The following is a 17,215-nucleotide window of genomic DNA, read 5'->3' as shown; positions in this document are numbered from 1 at the left end:
GACTTTTCATTCTGGTTGCATCAGAATGTACCACTTCTCCACTGGTTACCTAAAATAAAAAAAATAAAAAAAATAAAAAAAACAAAACTGGTTTACTAAAGAGCCCAGAGTATAAAACATGCAAGCCATGATATTCCCCTCCCAGGACCATATCAAGACCTAAGTATGTCTCACTTTTTCCCAAGGCCAGACATGCCCCACAAGCCTAAAAAGTGTTTATAATCAAATAGAATTATTACATCAGATATAAAAATTTGCTATCCTGGATGTACTGGGCATAACAATGGGTTATGAATTAAATCTGAATTTGAGACTTGACTGGCATGAACTGTTTCAGATTATTCACCTATGTCTCTATATTAACTCAGTTTGATGACACACAGGAGAACAGGGTTTTCAGACCCCTTGGTGATGGAGTGACCAGTTTCGAACTTGCCTCTCCACCATAATAGTTATGAAAGAAACAAACAGAAAAAACTCTAGGAGGCAACTTTTTCAGGAACTGAAATACAATCAGAATTGTACTGTAACCACTGAGAGAAAGAAATACAGGAGACAAGATAGATATTCCAGTTCTTGTTTGGGGCACTTTCAGAACCAGAGTGCTAGAGGCAGAAACAAAGCAGAGCATGGGTTTCTCACTGAGCTGAGTCTGAAGCAGATTCGACAGCTTTAATTTGGGCGGAATTAGTTCCAGAGACCAGAGAGCTAGAAAACATGGGACCACAGGTGTGCAGGGGGGTTCCTAGCTAATTCTTATTCCTGAATATGGCTATCATGTAGCTGCCATGTGTTTTCAGCTTGCACCCAAATACTGAGCCATCTTATTCATACAGCAAACTCAGGGATTTTCGTCCTCCTTCAATGGGTTTTATGAGATACCCCATGTGGTCCTTGGTGTGAGTATAGAATGGGGCATTGGTATGAATTACTTATGCCCTCTGGTCCTGCTTCAGCTCAACACTGGAATCACCATTCCTTCTCAGGAGGGACTGCTGCTAGTGCTTCTGAGTTATGACCTGGTATATCCGACAGAATCAAACTCAGTTCCAGACATTTGGGCACCTGTGTCGTGCCCCATGGCCAAGTGTTCCGAGGCCCTTTCGCAGAAAACTGTTCCTAAAAGGGCACATCATTCTATACTGAGAATGTCATCAGCTTGCTTGTCTCCCAGGGGCCCGCATTATAATTTTCCTATAAGATCTTGCCATAAACTCCACATCGCTTTTCTTCTCACCAAACCTCCAAAATCATGGGGTCTGCTGGAACGATGGCCCGAGTGGCATGGCTGCTTGCACTGCAGCCCAAACTTCCTGCAGACCCTTTCCCACTCCAGGCACCACTCAATTCTTGAGGCCTTTGTGTCATCGAGCAAGAACCGGAGCAACATGCTTCGGTGTGGAATACACTGCATTCAGAACCCAGAGAGTTTTGCACTGCTACTTATCAAGCAATATACAGAAAAGATAAACAGCTGATACTGCTACTTTATGGCTTACCATGCTTTCTACAGGCAGAATTCTAAGTGTTTCACAGATGGTAACTCATTCAGTCTCCACATTCACCTTCAGAGGTGGCTACTGCTATTGTCCCCATTTTAAATAGGAGAAAACTGAGGCAGAGAATGCGAATTGTTTGATTTCACAGAGTCCATAAGAGTCAGAATTCAAACACAAGGTCCATGCTGTTAACGACTCTACCATATTCCTCTAAAAAATGCTATTGATATTAAGTATCCAGATTCCAGGATTCCTTTGGAAATCACAGAAGTTTTAATCACTTAAGAAAATATAGCTTTTGCTATCTTTTCCCGTCTTTCCATGAGTCAGGCTCAGTTTTATTCCCTGTTCCTCTAGAGTTGGAATACACACATTTCTAAAAATGGCCAGGAGCCATAAGAGTATTATGTAACAACACTGACCAGCTCAGGCTAAGAGCTTGGGAAGAAACACCGTGGATTTGAAATCACAAGAGTGGAGGTCTAATCTTGACTCTGAGTAGGTCTGATTTTCTCATAAAACCCAAATTGTAGGGGTTGAACTTTCCACAATATTGTCTATAAGATACATGTAAATCTAACATTCTCTAGCTTCAATGTATTCTCTAGATAGTCCCACTATAACTAACCACTAGCTCTCCATATTCTCATACCTAAGAAGGGTTGTAAGGAGAAATGTAAATTATTTCAAGTATTCCAATATGAGCTGACACCAAAGCAGAAAGAAATAGTTCAAACACAGTGGGAGCTACTTAAGCTTTAATTTCCTAAAGTTAAAAGAGAAGTATATTAAATATTTTAAATAGTGTTGGGGAAATGGGCTTTTTGGGAAATAAATACATTAGAGATAGATTAAAAGCTAACTATTAGAAAAAACACAGAGGTTCAAACTCAAATGCTTGCAAGGGGTATGACTTTCACATAGACCTAAGATATTATCCTCTTTTTAAAAAAAAAAGTAGGTGCTACAATGCTTATATTACACTTGAGCAAAATAACTGCCTACTTCCATTGTTACCTTTGAGTAATTTATAGTCCCAAAAAATACACCATAAGCAAATGTTTCGTGATCTCTGAAATGAAGTATAAAAGCACTAGAATAAAATATAGATGATCTATATATACATGTATTTATTTATTCATATTTATGCATGTGTACCATGTACACACACACACACACACACCCAACCTTGGGGTAGGAAAGGCTTGTCTTTTTTTTTTTTTAATTCAATTAGGAAAGGCTTGTTCTTAAGAGAGAAGATGAAAATGTACTCATCTTTTAGGCACAGAACTGAATCAATGGGATCACTGGAGCAGATTCTAAATTACAGCTTTATTTTTTCATTATTTGAAAAAAAATGGTTATAATTTATTTTAGTATTATACTATGGAAAATATTAAAGATTGCTTGATAAGTTGGGAATAATTATAGGTAAATTTAACTGTGTTAAATTAAGCAATACTATAAACATGCTATGGGAATTATTTATAGAGATTTACTGGAAATATTTTTATATGACAAAGAATCCATCTTTGATATGAATTATCTTATTTTATTACATTGTAGGCTTTGCTATTTCATCTATCAGAATTTCATGACATGTGCTTACTGGTGCAACTGAGCGCAGTGAAGGAAACAGGGTGTCTAAAATTTGTAACCAGAGAGAAGGGGAGGACTCAAGGAACAGGTCTATGTGTCTGAAACCTTAAATTCAGAGGGTCCATGAGTTTCCTCTACTACTCTCAACTACCAAAGGCATTTAGAAGTCAACTTGTAGGGATGCTTTTATTACTAGTATTTAATGTTCTTACAAAGACAGAGAACAGCTTCTCCCTTTCTTGGTACCCCACCAAAGGAAAGGACACTAGCCCTTCTCTTTGCAAAAATTTACTGATATATATACATTTCATTTGAGTCAAAACATAAATTATATTTCCCCTCCTACAGGCAAGATATTCCACATTAGAATTAGGATTTTACAGTGCATTAGACAGACATAGTGGTGTCACCAAATGGAAAAAAAAAAATAAAAGAAAAAACTAAAAGCAGACCTAGGATACATTACAATGATTTTTTAAATATGTAACTGTTTTGGGTCACCGAGAATACAATGATGAGTAAGACATAATGCATCCCCTCAAAAGCTTCACAGTCCAGGGAAGGAGGCAGATATGCAAACGGGTAATTACAGTACACGGCTGCATTGTAGTGAGTGCCTACCTGCCTCACTGAAACCCACAGCTTCAGTGAACAAGTTACCCAGCTAAGGACTCTGACTGTTGTGGAATGGAAATGAAAAGTCATGATCCACAACTTGTTGCAGACAACTCACCAGCTCCAGTCCAGCCGAACAAGCATTTCTGCTTCCCTAAGTGATCTGCCTCATGTCAGATGTGAGCAGAAAAGTTTTTGTTGTAAGCAGCCAGTGTGTGTGTGTGTGTGTGTGTGTGTGTGTGTGTGCGTGTGTGTGTGCGTGCGTGCGTGTGTTTCAGCAGAGTCATCGTTATGCTATTCCAAAGACAGGAAATAACAGATCCATTTCCTCTAACGGAGAGACAGTATACAGGTTAAGGATGGTTTATCAGCTTCTGGCTTATGATACACAAGAGCTATTTGGGTACATAACTCACCTTGCCGGTCCGGAGCCAGCCCCATAAACCTCAGCAGTGCTTTTTCTCCACCTTTTTGACTAAACAGAAGTTACTGTACAGTTACAGCCTTGTTATATACGATGTTAATAAATGTGCCACCCTGATGGTCCGCTCTTTTAAGTAACTCTGCTAACCTGGACATATTATGTGAGATTTATATTGCTGCATAATGTCTGAGGGGAATGCAGGGAAATAACATTAAAGCTAGAGCTAGAGTGGCTTTCTCTCAGACACAGCAGGAGGAGAGCTGTCCAAAGGTACTTGTGAAGGATGAGAGAGAAAAAGATAAAGTAACAAAACAGAAAAACTTAGAGGAAATCTTGGCAGTTATGACAATGTGGCTGATTCTAAATTAGGCCTTGGTTGTAAAAGTCACTACTTGTTACTCAATGAAAAAAGAAAAAAATCTCTGGTGAAAACTAACATGTTATGCCCTTTTGCCAATTCTCTATCTAACCCTATTTCGGAAATCCCAGTTCATGAACTGAAACCTAGTACTAAGTTGCTTCATAAATATTTGTTAAAAGAATAACAAACTGTAAAGTCCCTCAAGTCTATGATCACTACTCTCTCTTGCAACCAGAAGGGTGCCTAGTACCCGTAAGTATGCAAGAATTATTTGTTTCATAAATGGATATAAACAGCAATATGTTTTACTATTCACTGGTATTATATAGACTCCAATCAGCCCTGAATCTGATTCTAAAAAGTGACAAACAATATTTTATTGACATTTCACAAGAGATCAAGGTAAAAATAAGTGAACTGATTTGGATAATTCTAAATAATAAATCAGTAAAAAGAGAGAAATGGAAACCCTAGGATGCGACAATGTGAATAAACAAGATGGCAGCAGGCATATTTAAGAGTGAGATGGCCATGTGGAGTTGGCTTCAACTTCAGGAGAAAAGTCAAGGACTCCAACTTCTAAACTGGAGCCATACCAGGCATGTAAACATGACTTAGCAATGTTGGACCATGACTTTATTACTGATCATGCTCCCTGGAGCTGCACTGACTTGAGCTCTCTCTGGTGAAAACTGCAATGCCTTCTTATTCTCCAAGAGTATAATCTAAGTCTGAGACTGTACCTCTAATGTCTCCACTTTCACCAAATCCTCAGCTCTTCACCATCAGCCACAGTTACTATATATATATATATATATATATATATATATATATATATATACACTTTTATTTTTTTTTAATTTTAATTATAATACAATGATGCAATGGAAAAAAGATCCATATGCGCACAATACTCTAATTTATGAAGTCAGATATGGCTATTTGGGTTATCAATGTCTTTCACAATTTGAAATGCATGGCCAGTGCTTACCCATACTTTTCTTACTAGTTGACTACACAATTCGTCCTATGTTTTACAAACACTTGTGAAAAAGTCAGTTTCTCTGGCTCACTTTAGCCAAAATGTACCTCTGTCTGCTTTTCATGCCCTGGATAGCATTTTTTCCCCCACTGTACACCTTTCTCTTATTCCTATTGTGCTTTTCAGGACACTTTCTCTGAACTAAATCAAGTAGGAAAAGATTCAGCTCAAGTGTCTGACTTTATTGCAACTTTCAATACCTTCCTTTATGACACATTTATTTTAGCATCTTGTATCAGTTAGCTTTTGCTGCATAACAAAGCACTCCAAAACTTAGTGTTTGAAAACAATATTTAATTGCTTATAATTTTATGGGTTGAGTAAGGCTCATCTAGTACAACTGCTCTCTGCTTCTTATGATGTCAGTAGGCTCACTCAAATATCTAAGAACCTCATGTGGGAATGCTGGGTTGGCTGGGACATTTGGGGTCTCCCTCCACATAGTCTCATGTCCATCAGAGTAGCCCAAGCTAATAAAAAGGATCACAGGATTTCTGATAAAAATAGAGCACTGCAGGGCGCCTGGGTGGCTCAGTTGGTTAAGCGACTGCCTTCGGCTCAGGTCAGGATCCTGGAGTCCCTGGATCGAGTCCCGCATCAGGCTCCCTGCTCGGCAGGGAGTCTGCTTCTCCCTCTGACCCTCCTCCCTCTCATGCTCTCTGTATCTCATTCTCTCTGTCTCAAATAAATAAATAAAATCTTTAAAAAAAAAAATAGAGCACTGCAAAACCTCCAAGACCTGGGCTTGAAAATTGCCCAACATCCCTTCTGCCATTTTATTGCTTAAAAGAAGTCATCAGGATAGCCCAGATTCAAGAAGTGGAAAAAAGTAGACTCAATCTCTTGGTAGGAGGAAATGCAAATAACCGGTGGCTATTTTTTGTAATTTATTCTACATTTTAATTTTTTTAAATCCCACAAAAATAGTAAAAAAAAAAACCAAATAATTGTTATAATTTCTTAAACACTTTACATAATACATAGTATTTCATTCTTACCCAGGGAAATAGATAAGGGCTTGGCAAATTATGGCCTGTGGACCAAATCCAGCCTGTTGCCTGCACACAGGTTTGTTACAGCCCACAAGCTAAGAATATTTTTTTACATTTTTAAATGGTTGGGGAGGAAATTCAGAAGAAAAATAACATTTTATAACACATGAAAATTACATAAAATTCAAATTCCAGTGTCCATAAAGTTTAACTGGAACACAGTCATGCCCATTTGTTTACATATATATGTCTGCTTCCATACTGCAAGAGAATTGAATAGTTGCAAGACAGACCATATGGCCTGCAAAGCCTAAAATTTGTACTATCTAGCCCTTTACAGAAGGTTTACTGACCTCTGAAGTAGACACTAGTACTAGCTCCTTGATATTAATTAGGAACCAAAGTTTTAAAAACCAAAGTAACTCAGAGATAGGATTTGAACTCAGATCTGCATAACTCCAAAACTCACGTTGTATACTCAGCAAAATGACAATAACTGCTATTTGTTGAGTACAGACCTGTGTCATAATGCCTAATCCTTATGATAGCCCTAGAAGAGGCTACAATTATCCCCAGCATATAGATAAAGAGCAAATAGACAAGTTATGGCATAATTTAACATATTTTATATGACTAGTGAGTGGCAGAGCTAAAACACAAAATCGGGTATCTCATACATCAACTGAGCTCCTAGTAAAAGGTACATTTTAATGGAGAAAGATGACAGACACCACCTTAACCAAGTTGTCAAACTGAGTATCACAAGAGGGCAAACAGACCTTATAAGCCTTCAGATGTCAGACACAGAGGAGATAATGTCACCCATAGAATGCTCCAGTCAAAACTGTTCAACCACAATTAGCTCATAAGAAAAGAATTGGACACATTCAAATCAAAAGACATTCTGCCAACAACCAGCTCTTCAAGAAGTCATAATCATGAAAGATAATAGAACACTAGAGAATGGTCCTCAATTGAAAAAAATTAAATAGACATTATGAGTAAATACTATATCTGACTCTGGATTAGATTGTGGATTAGAGGAAAAATATAAAAGTATCGAGACATTTGGAGAAATCGGAATATGGGTTGTGAATTAGAAATAGTATTATATCACTGTTAAATTTCCTGAGTATCATCACTAGGTTGTGATTATGTAGGAGAATGCCTCTGTCCTTAGGATCCAGTGGCTGAGCATTTATTGACAGAGTGTCATGATGTCTGTAACTTACTCTCAAATGGTTCAGCATGCATACACACACAAAGTGTGCTAGAAGAGCTAGCCCAGAATAGTAGCACACTGTATGTGGAGGGAAAAGAAGAAAGATGGAAGGGGAGGGAAGGGAGGAAGGAAGGAAGGGAAAGGGAGGGAGAGGAGGAGGAAGGCAAAGCAGAGAAGATTACAACTGGTGACTCTAGGTTAAGGGTATATGAATGTACTATTCTTACAGATTTTGTGCCCACAGTTTCGTTGTTACCACTGTACCACTTATGCTTTCAAACACACAAAGACAACCCCTAGTCTGCTCTCCTCACTCTTCTCATAGTCCCCTCTGCTCCTAAATGTAAACACAGGTTTTGTGTTCTTCTGAAACTGAGGGGATGTACCTCTAAACATCAGAAGACCAGGCAGTTGTAAAAGGACTTCTGTTCATGCCTTACAAGAAACTTTGACACTTTGAAGAGGTTAAAGTTTCCATTCAACTTGTCACACTGTGCTAGTTTAAAGCCTTTAAGTACACCGACCCCTCTTTCCACAAGCAATTTCCCAAAGGCATCTGTGTTTGGAACACACACAGACAGGCTGTTATAAGCGCCCATTAGTCTTCAAACCTGAAATGCCCCCCAAAATGAGTTACAGTGAAAAAACACGTACTACTTCAAATGAAAAATAGCAAAATACATCAAGGGTTCAAAAGGCAGGAGTTGAACAAGATGATCCCATTTCATGCTACATTAATACATCACTCTAATTTTATATAGGAATGAGCCTTCATACTTCCCAACCAGAATTCTGAAATATGTAGGTATCCAAGCAAGTAAACCTATTTCATAAATGGGGGATGGAGGGATGGATTATCCTGGCAGTTTTGGAAATTTTCCAGAGTTTTTAGGCCAATGATAAGGAAGAGAGAATGAGAGGAAAGGAGGAAGGAAGGAAGGAAGGAAGGAAGGAAGGAAGGAAGGAAGGGAGGGAGGGAGGGAGGGAGGGAGGGAGGGAGAGAGGAAAGGAGGGAGGAGGGGGGAGGGAGGAACCCTGTCCCATTCTAGCATAAGCAGAATTATGTCTACAAACTGCATTTGTTCTCTCAAAGATAATACATGGCTGGCCAAGAGCATGGGGCTAGAGTCAGACTGCCCAGAGTTTATATCTTGGGTCTGTCACTTACCAGGCATGGGGGTCTGGGTCCTAGACAGGACTTAACCGTCTGTATGCCAGTTTCTCTATCATAAAATGGTAATAACAATATTACCTACCCTTAGAGTTACCCTGAGAACCGGATTGAGATAATTCATGAAAAGTGCTTAGAACAGCACCTAATATGTAGCAATAAATTTTGAGCTATTATTATTGCAATAATTTCAGATTGAGTATGAGGAAATTGCAAATCATCCCAGGTCTGAGTGTCAAAATTAGCATCATTTCATACAGCCATTTTGTCTCACCAACAATTCTTAAGAGGAAATGGCTTTCTGGGTCTCTTATTTCTACTCTCCTTCAAATGGCTAATCCATCTATGACCAATTTATTCCATTCTAAATCCCACAAAAAGAACTGTTATAATCCAAGTTCTACGCACTTCATCAGCCTGTAACTGCAAATTAAGGCCACATTTTCTTTTAATGATCAATTTCTGGAAGTAACAGCCCCCTAACATCATTGGTGAACATTTATTGGTCGATGTTGTTTTCTGCCTCCAGTTATAGTCCTCACAGTCCTGTCGGTGAACCATGCCTCCATCACCGCCACTCTGGTGGCGGTTGATGTTGACTCCAACACCAGCATGTGACCCCATTCAAAATAGTAAGCCAGGCCCAAGGCTTTTGTAACAACTGCTGATGAAAATACGGGGATAAAATGAAAACATAGAATTGCTGGCAGCCACCTTGCCATCATGAAAGAGTCAAACTAAGACCTTTGATTAAGGAGTCAATGTAGAGGAAAGCCAGGTTGTTGTGGATAGAGAGACACCAAGTGGTAATGACCTAAAGTGAGCCTCTGGATAGAGCTATGGCTGAAACTAGAAGAGCTAGCCCAGAATAGTTCCATTAAGAGAGTTAATAGATATCCTTTTCGCTTTAATTGGTTTGGGTTAAATTTTATTGTATTCACACTGAAAGCATTCTGAATGCTACTGCTTTTCATCTTTGGAACGTCAAGACCTTCTGGACTTCAAGCCCCTTTAGAAGAAGGGCTTCCTTCTAAACTCTATGCCCAGATCAGTCATTAGGCCTTGATAAAGCTTGGCCTTGCTTAGGGTCTTCCAAATCTGATCATACTCTGGTCCTACTTGCCCTAACTATAGAATTTCAGAGCCAACCCACTTGTCCTGACCCAAAACAGACAGTGAAACATCATTCTGTCCTCTTCTGTTACCAACCTGAACCCCTCCCCAAAGCAAACATTCTTCCCTCCAGACCAGTTACAAAACAGAACCTGCTATACATCTCAATGGATAGAAATAGACACAGGGGAAAAATAGTCATGAATGAAGAGTATAACTTAGCCTTTTAGAAGTGCCCCAATACCCCTACTTGCTCACCTTTGTGTTGCATGAACTACCATTTTTTTGCCAGATTATCACACGCTAAGATTATGTGCCATCCAACATTTTAGAAGAGGCTTACTTATAACCTGGGACCCCAACCTTATGTTTCCCATGAAGTTCAGTCTTAAAATCGATTCTCTCACTGCTCGGTTTTTAGAAACATGGTTCTCTGGGGAAGGAAGAATAGAGAATTCAACTTAAGTATCACAGCTAGAAGGACTTGGTGAAACATGACTCAGTCACGTTGCCATCCAAGGCAAACTTATACCAGTATTTAAATCACCTTGTCTTTCAAAAGGCATGAAAATCAATTATTCCTCCATTGATTTCTCCTGTTATCTGCCCGGATAGTCTTCCATTTGATAAACGGAATGAAACAGCGGAGCGTACTGATGTTTCTCTCCACCATCTATTTTTCTAGCTATTGAATTTCACTCTTTCCCTATCTTCCCACTTCTCCCAATTATTAAGGTCATTTTCAATCTCAGTCCTGTTTCCAAGGCATTAGCTAACACATCCAACTTGCTGTCAATGGGATATTTAATAAGCATACTCATTCCACTACCCAAAACATTAATGAAATTTCTAAGTACTGCAGGACACCTTCTCTCAAGAGTGTCTTCTCTCCCTACTCACAAGTCACAATGACCCGTTGACAAATACTTTCAATCTGAGCCAGCTGTGTACTTAACAGTGAAATGAGCTAAACTCTATTTTCTCAGTTTCTTGATGAATATGACATGTGGGACTGGATTTTAAAAGCTTCTGGAGACATAATAAAGGGTTGAAACACATCCATTTGCCCTTACCTGACAAAATAAAGAATAGCAACTCCATCAGGTAGTAAACCTAATCTTTCAGACTTTTTCTATTATTTCTAAGGTCCTTGAATATTTAGGTGTTTCCTGAGTCAAAAACCCTAATTTGTTGGAGGCAGTATGAGACTGGGGCCAAACATACCTGGGACTAAATCCTACCTCTGTCACTCTGTGGGACTTTGGGAAAAAAGAAGAGAAAAAAAAAAAAAGGAAAGAAAAGAAAAGCTTTTCCTTTTTTTGCCCCTGAGCCTGTTTCCTCATCTGTAGAAGGGACATAATTCTTAACTTTTAACATCATTTCAAGGACTAGCAGCATGCCTTGGTTAGAGTATAAATTCAATAAAAAGCTGGCCTTCTTCCTTCTTTGTCTCATTTGAAAGGTTGTGTCTATATTATAAAATCTCACCACAATCAAGGTAACTTCTGGCATTGCATAATAAATTTATGTGAGGCGTGACTGTTCCAGTGGATTTCATATATATGGGCCCTTTCTAATTTCTTACACCCTGGGGTTTGGTAGAGGAAAGGACAGTTGGTTCAAGCATAGTCCTGGAGTCAATCAGGGTGAACCTGACTATGCCACTTGTTAATCAAGGGCCTCAGAAAATTTTCTTAAACTCTCGAAGTCTGCTTTTCCTTCTAAACAGGTAGATGATAATACCTGGCTCAAAATTTTCTTTTAAGGTTTACACTAGATGTTGCTAACAGCAGCATTCAACAAATGAATGCTGTAGCGTGATGAGGTAACTCTGTCAGAATCTTATCCATATGGGATGAATTCTTATGTATATGCCAGAATTCTTTCCACTTCCCAACTTTTCTCTGATTAAAGAGTACACTCCATGCAAATAGGGACCAGGCCTGTTTAATTCAGTGTTACAGATCTTGTTCCTAGAACAGTGCCTGTCACATGATAAACGCTCAGTAAGAAACTGCTGATTAAATAATGGATGAAAGAATGAATGCATACCTCTTTAAGTTCATGCCAATAAAGTCTGAGTATTATAGAAGGCAGCTGATTAAGACCGAGTAACACTGAGGATCAATGGATCCTAACTACTCTATTTACAAGACCATCACAAAACTCCTTAATTAAGGCTTTTCAATTTTCTAAAGTACATCAGAATTCAGCATACAAAGATCTCAGGAAACACAGTACCTATAGTTAGCAACATGGTATTGTGCACTTAAAATTTTTTCAAGAAGGCAGATCTCATGTAAAGCTTTCTTACCTTAAAAAAAGTGAGATCCCAAAGGAAATTTCTCGAGGTGACAGATACGTTCATTACCTTAATGCGGTGACATGCATGTGTATTCATGTGTCCAAACTCATCAAATTATATACATTAGGGGCACCTGGGTGGCTCAGTTGTTAGGCGTCTGCCTTTGGCTCAGGTCATGATCCCAGGATCCTGGGATCGAGTCCCACATCAGGCTCCCTGCTCAGTGGGAAGCCTGCTTCTCCCTCTCCCATGCCCCCTGCTTGTGTTCCCTCTCTCGCTGTCTCTCTCTTCATCAAATAAATAAATAAAATCTTTTAAAAATTATATACATTAAATGTGTGCATTTTTCGTATGTCAATTTTACCTCAAAAAGACTAAAAAAAAAAAGACTTTGGGGTTACATCTCTAAACGTAAATAGCATGATTTGTTTTCTGAAAACTTGTGAATTCTCTCATTGAGAGTTCATTTTTAAAATATAAGTACATACAAGTCTAAAGTGATTTCATGATTGTCTGATAATGACTGAGTGTCCCTGGGTGATCCAAGAGCACAGATGAATATACTCTCTCCCACACACATACCATATGTTTTCAAGTGTCATATTTTATCCCAAGGACATAATCAGATGCACATTATTTTCATCACATTATTTTTCATAATCAAAAATTAGAATAATCTAAATATATGTAAATATATAGTAACTGAATTACAGTTTATCTTAATTATGACATTCTGAATAGCAATTAAAAACTGTGTTAAAATACCAAAATACATGAAAATATTTTCAAAATATACTGTTAAGTGAAAGAAGCTGGTTACAATTTCTAGTTATTATCACTAAAATGACAATAAAGTGATGTTTAAATCAAATACCCAATGAGGCAAAGATAATGGGAGAAGACACAGAATTGTGGAAGATGAAAAATAAATGAACACGTGGTAGCTCTCTTGTACCCTAAATGAATCTGAAACTTAAGCTGGCCCTGGGAAGCTCTAGAAGTGAATGATGCATGGTACAAAACACCAGGAATGCTCAAGGACAAGAAACAGCCCCTAACTCTGACAGAGGAGGTACCTATAGTTCAGAAAGCAAAATTGTGTGAATATCCTTACAACAAAGTATTTAAATTCAGGCTGACTCTCAAGCCCCACTATCATTCCTGTAGAAAACTAGGGATTTACTTTTTGGAGAGGCTGATACAAAAAGCCTCTGGACTTGGGGTCACTAGACACAAGTGAGGTTAGAGTACCGTACTGAAAATGTGGATTAAGTGAAATCTGGATACTGAATCATCAAGTCCTTGGTCCCCTCTCCCACTCACTTCTAAAAATGCTAGTCTCAAGTTCTTCGCATCTTGGTCTATGGCTTCACTCAGCATTAGTTTCTTTGAATTTCTTTTGCTCGGCAAATTTCAAGTTTAAACAAGATGTCAGAGGGAACGTTTAACCTGCTAAAGAAAATAAGTGTTTTAATCATTTAACAGCACTCTTTACAAACAACTTTTATAATATTTGTAAAGGTTTATAGCTTTGTTGGTGCTGATTCTTCAGAAGGTCTATCTGGAAATACTATACTTGATTATTAATTTTTTAAATTATATACTTAAGCTGCAAAGAGGCTTATCTTAAAATACAGTTCATAGTTTACACTTTGCACCGAGCCTCATTTGTCCTTTCCCAGTGCATTTGCAGTAAAGTCATTGGATTAGGGAAGTCTACTTTGGTGGTTCTCAATCTGGGAATGGTGAGGGTGCAGCCCATCTATACCCCCACTGTCTCCCCAACTCCCAACCAAGGTGTGAATGAGAAACCTAAACAGGTTTTTTTTTAATTATACCTATACAGCCCTACCTCCAAAATCTCTGCAGACCCTTCAACTATTAGTGGAAAATGACCACACATCCTTAAATAATGTAATGGACATGTAAGTGGGACAGAACATAAAATAAGGTAACAACTATATCACTATACAGCCCAGATATCTGACCGAACTGAATGATTCTATAAAATTTTAGTTTTGGACAACACTGAGGAAACATGGCTTCTAAGGCCCTTTTCCCTTTGACAATTTATATAATTCTTTAGTGGAAATAGTGCCTGTCCCATTCTATGGGAATTGGCACATGACCCAGGTTAGACCAATCACCCCTCTGGTCTGGTGGGCAGGCATGAGACTTACCAATCAAAGCGCTTCCCTGAGACCTTTCCAAGTGAAGCTGGCATGAACTTGGAAAGTTCAACCCACTTTGATCATGAAAGTAACTATATGAAAGCAGAGCTTCCAGAGAGCACATCCCCCACTCCAGGGATAAGCCAGGCTAAGAAAACAAAGGCGGTGCACAGAGAAAAATGGAAATAGAGGAAGGTAAGAGACAGTCCTGAAGGGATTTTGGTTTTTGATGACAGGCAAGCCTATGGATTCCCCTTCTTTGCCTTAAGGAGTTTTGAATCGGATTGGGGTGGAATTTTGCTACTTCCAAACAAGAGGGTCTTGCTAATTCCTACTTTGTTTCAAAATATAAACTCTGGGAGGGTGAAAACAAGGCTTCATAGACATTATATATGTAATATACTACCTGAATAGTGATGGTCGTAGTGGCAATGATGAGGGTAAAGACGATAATCCATGAACTCCAGTGAATACTGCCTACATCCCTGGCACTGTTATAGCACAACAACTGTCTCTATGCTATAGGTACGATTATATTATCTCCATTTTTACAGCTGAGGAAACTGAGGCACATAAATGTAAAGTCACTTACCCAAGATGGCAGAACTAAAAGGTCACTGAGCCAGGATTTGAACCAAGCACACCGGCTCCAGAACCCACACTCTAAACCACCATGGCATTCTTCCACACCAGGACAAGTTTGTCAACTGGGTTGTTCACGACATACCCTCTAAATTAAAAAGCAGAGACCAAAAATTGTTTTTAAAGATTTTATTTATTTATCTGACAGAGAGATAGGGAGAGCAGGAACACAAGCAGGGGGAGTGGGAGAGGGAGAAGTAGGTTCCCGCTGAGCAGGCAGCCCGATGTGGGGCTGGATCCCAGGACCCTGGGACCATGACCTGAGCCGAAGGCAGACGCCCAACCACCTGAGCCACCCAGGTGCCCCAGCAGAGACCAAAATTACCCTCAACTTTGAGAATGTTTGTCCTTTTGAAATTCCAATTGCTTTGACATTTCAGATCTTAGTGAAAGGAGCCCCATTTCACCACTGAGATTTACATGTGGAAAATATCTTGTGGAAAACACCCCGAGGAAACAGCTCCATCTGTAAGTAAATGGAACATGATAAATGATGACAGTCTAATGGCAAGTGCCTTACAAAGGCTGAAAACCCTGAACTATTTCTGCTTGACCTGTGATTTGACCTAGAGCCAATCACTCCATCCTTGGCCTCTCTGGGCTCTGGTTACTTCTCATTTAAGAAATGGTCATTTCAATGTCCCCTCACAAGAGGAAGAGGGCATTTTTAAGGCAAATTATAGCAATGCATAATATTCTCCACATTTATTAGAAGACAGGAGTTAGACCTAAATTTACAGGAAATGTGTCATCTCACTGCCATAATATTAGCTAAAATCTATTGAGTGCTTATCACATGCCATCACTCCACAATGGGTATGCATTAGCTCATTCCAGTCTCAAAACAACTTTACACTGCAGGTATTACTATTATTCCTTCAACAGGTGAGGAAACAAGATTGGGGGGGGGGGTCAAATTATTTGTGGAGGTTTACATACTATGATGATTAATTTTATGTACCAACTTGGCTTGGCTATAGTGCCCAAATGTTTGGTCAATCATCAGTCTAGAGGTTGCTGTGAAACTATTATTTAGATGAAAGTAACATTTCAATCAATAGACTTCGAGTGAATGACCCATCATAATATGGGAGGCCTCTTCTAATCAGTTGAAGGCCTCAAGAGAAACATTAAGATCCCCTGAGGAAGAAAGAATTCTGCCTCCAGAGTGCCTTGAAACTTTAGCTACAATACCAACCCTTCCCGGGGTCTCCAGCCTCCTGGCCTGCCCGGTGGAATTCAGACTTGCCAGGCCCCACATTCACAGAAGCCAGTTGCTTAAAATCTCTCTCTCTGTGTCTCAGTCTCTCATGCATATGGATACACATATACATCCTACTGGTTCTGTTTCTCTGGAAAACCCCAACTAATACACAGATACAGTAACGGGAAAAGTTTGGAGTTAAACTGAAACAGCCTTATTCTAGAGCCCACACCAAGCTTTCGTGAACTCATAAAATTTTCTTCAGCCATTCTCATTCTTTATGGGGCCATGACCCTGAAAACTGGCAGCACCACTGGTCTGAAAAAAAGGATGAGAAGTATTCTATTACTTTCTTCTAAGGGATTTCTCTTGCCCACAGTCTAACTTTAATTAAGCTCAATCAGGTGTCTTTGGATCCTTCCCCCCAACCCCAACCCATGTGATTTGCTATCAATCAGTGTTAAATTTTACTGTCTATAGTTATTTAGCTTGTCATATACCCTCTTCCCTATGCAGGGAGGCTACAGGGAAGACTGCTCCAGCATTTCAAGGCCACTTTGAGATTCGATTGTGGATCCGTGTCTCTTGCAACACGGGTAGAGCTAACAGAAAGCACAGGAGCAAAGTGGAAAGAGCAGTCTCTGAAATCAGGCAGATATGGGTTCATTTCCTGACTTTACCACAGACTCGCTTTACAACCTTGAACAAAGTGCCTGAAGTCTCTGAACCTCACTTTTCCTACCCGTAAAGTGGGGGTAGCTATACCTGTCTTGAAGTACTGTTTTAAAAGTCAGGGAATACCCAAGACAAAAGTACAGAGGAGGTATTTAAGGAGTCATTGCCCCTTGATATATC

Source organism: Neomonachus schauinslandi, chromosome 11 (genome assembly GCF_002201575.2).
Source record: "Neomonachus schauinslandi chromosome 11, ASM220157v2, whole genome shotgun sequence".
Classification (NCBI taxonomy): Eukaryota; Metazoa; Chordata; class Mammalia; order Carnivora; family Phocidae; genus Neomonachus; species Neomonachus schauinslandi.
The sequence above is the reverse complement of the archived record's forward strand: the minus strand, read 5'-3'. Positions refer to the sequence as shown.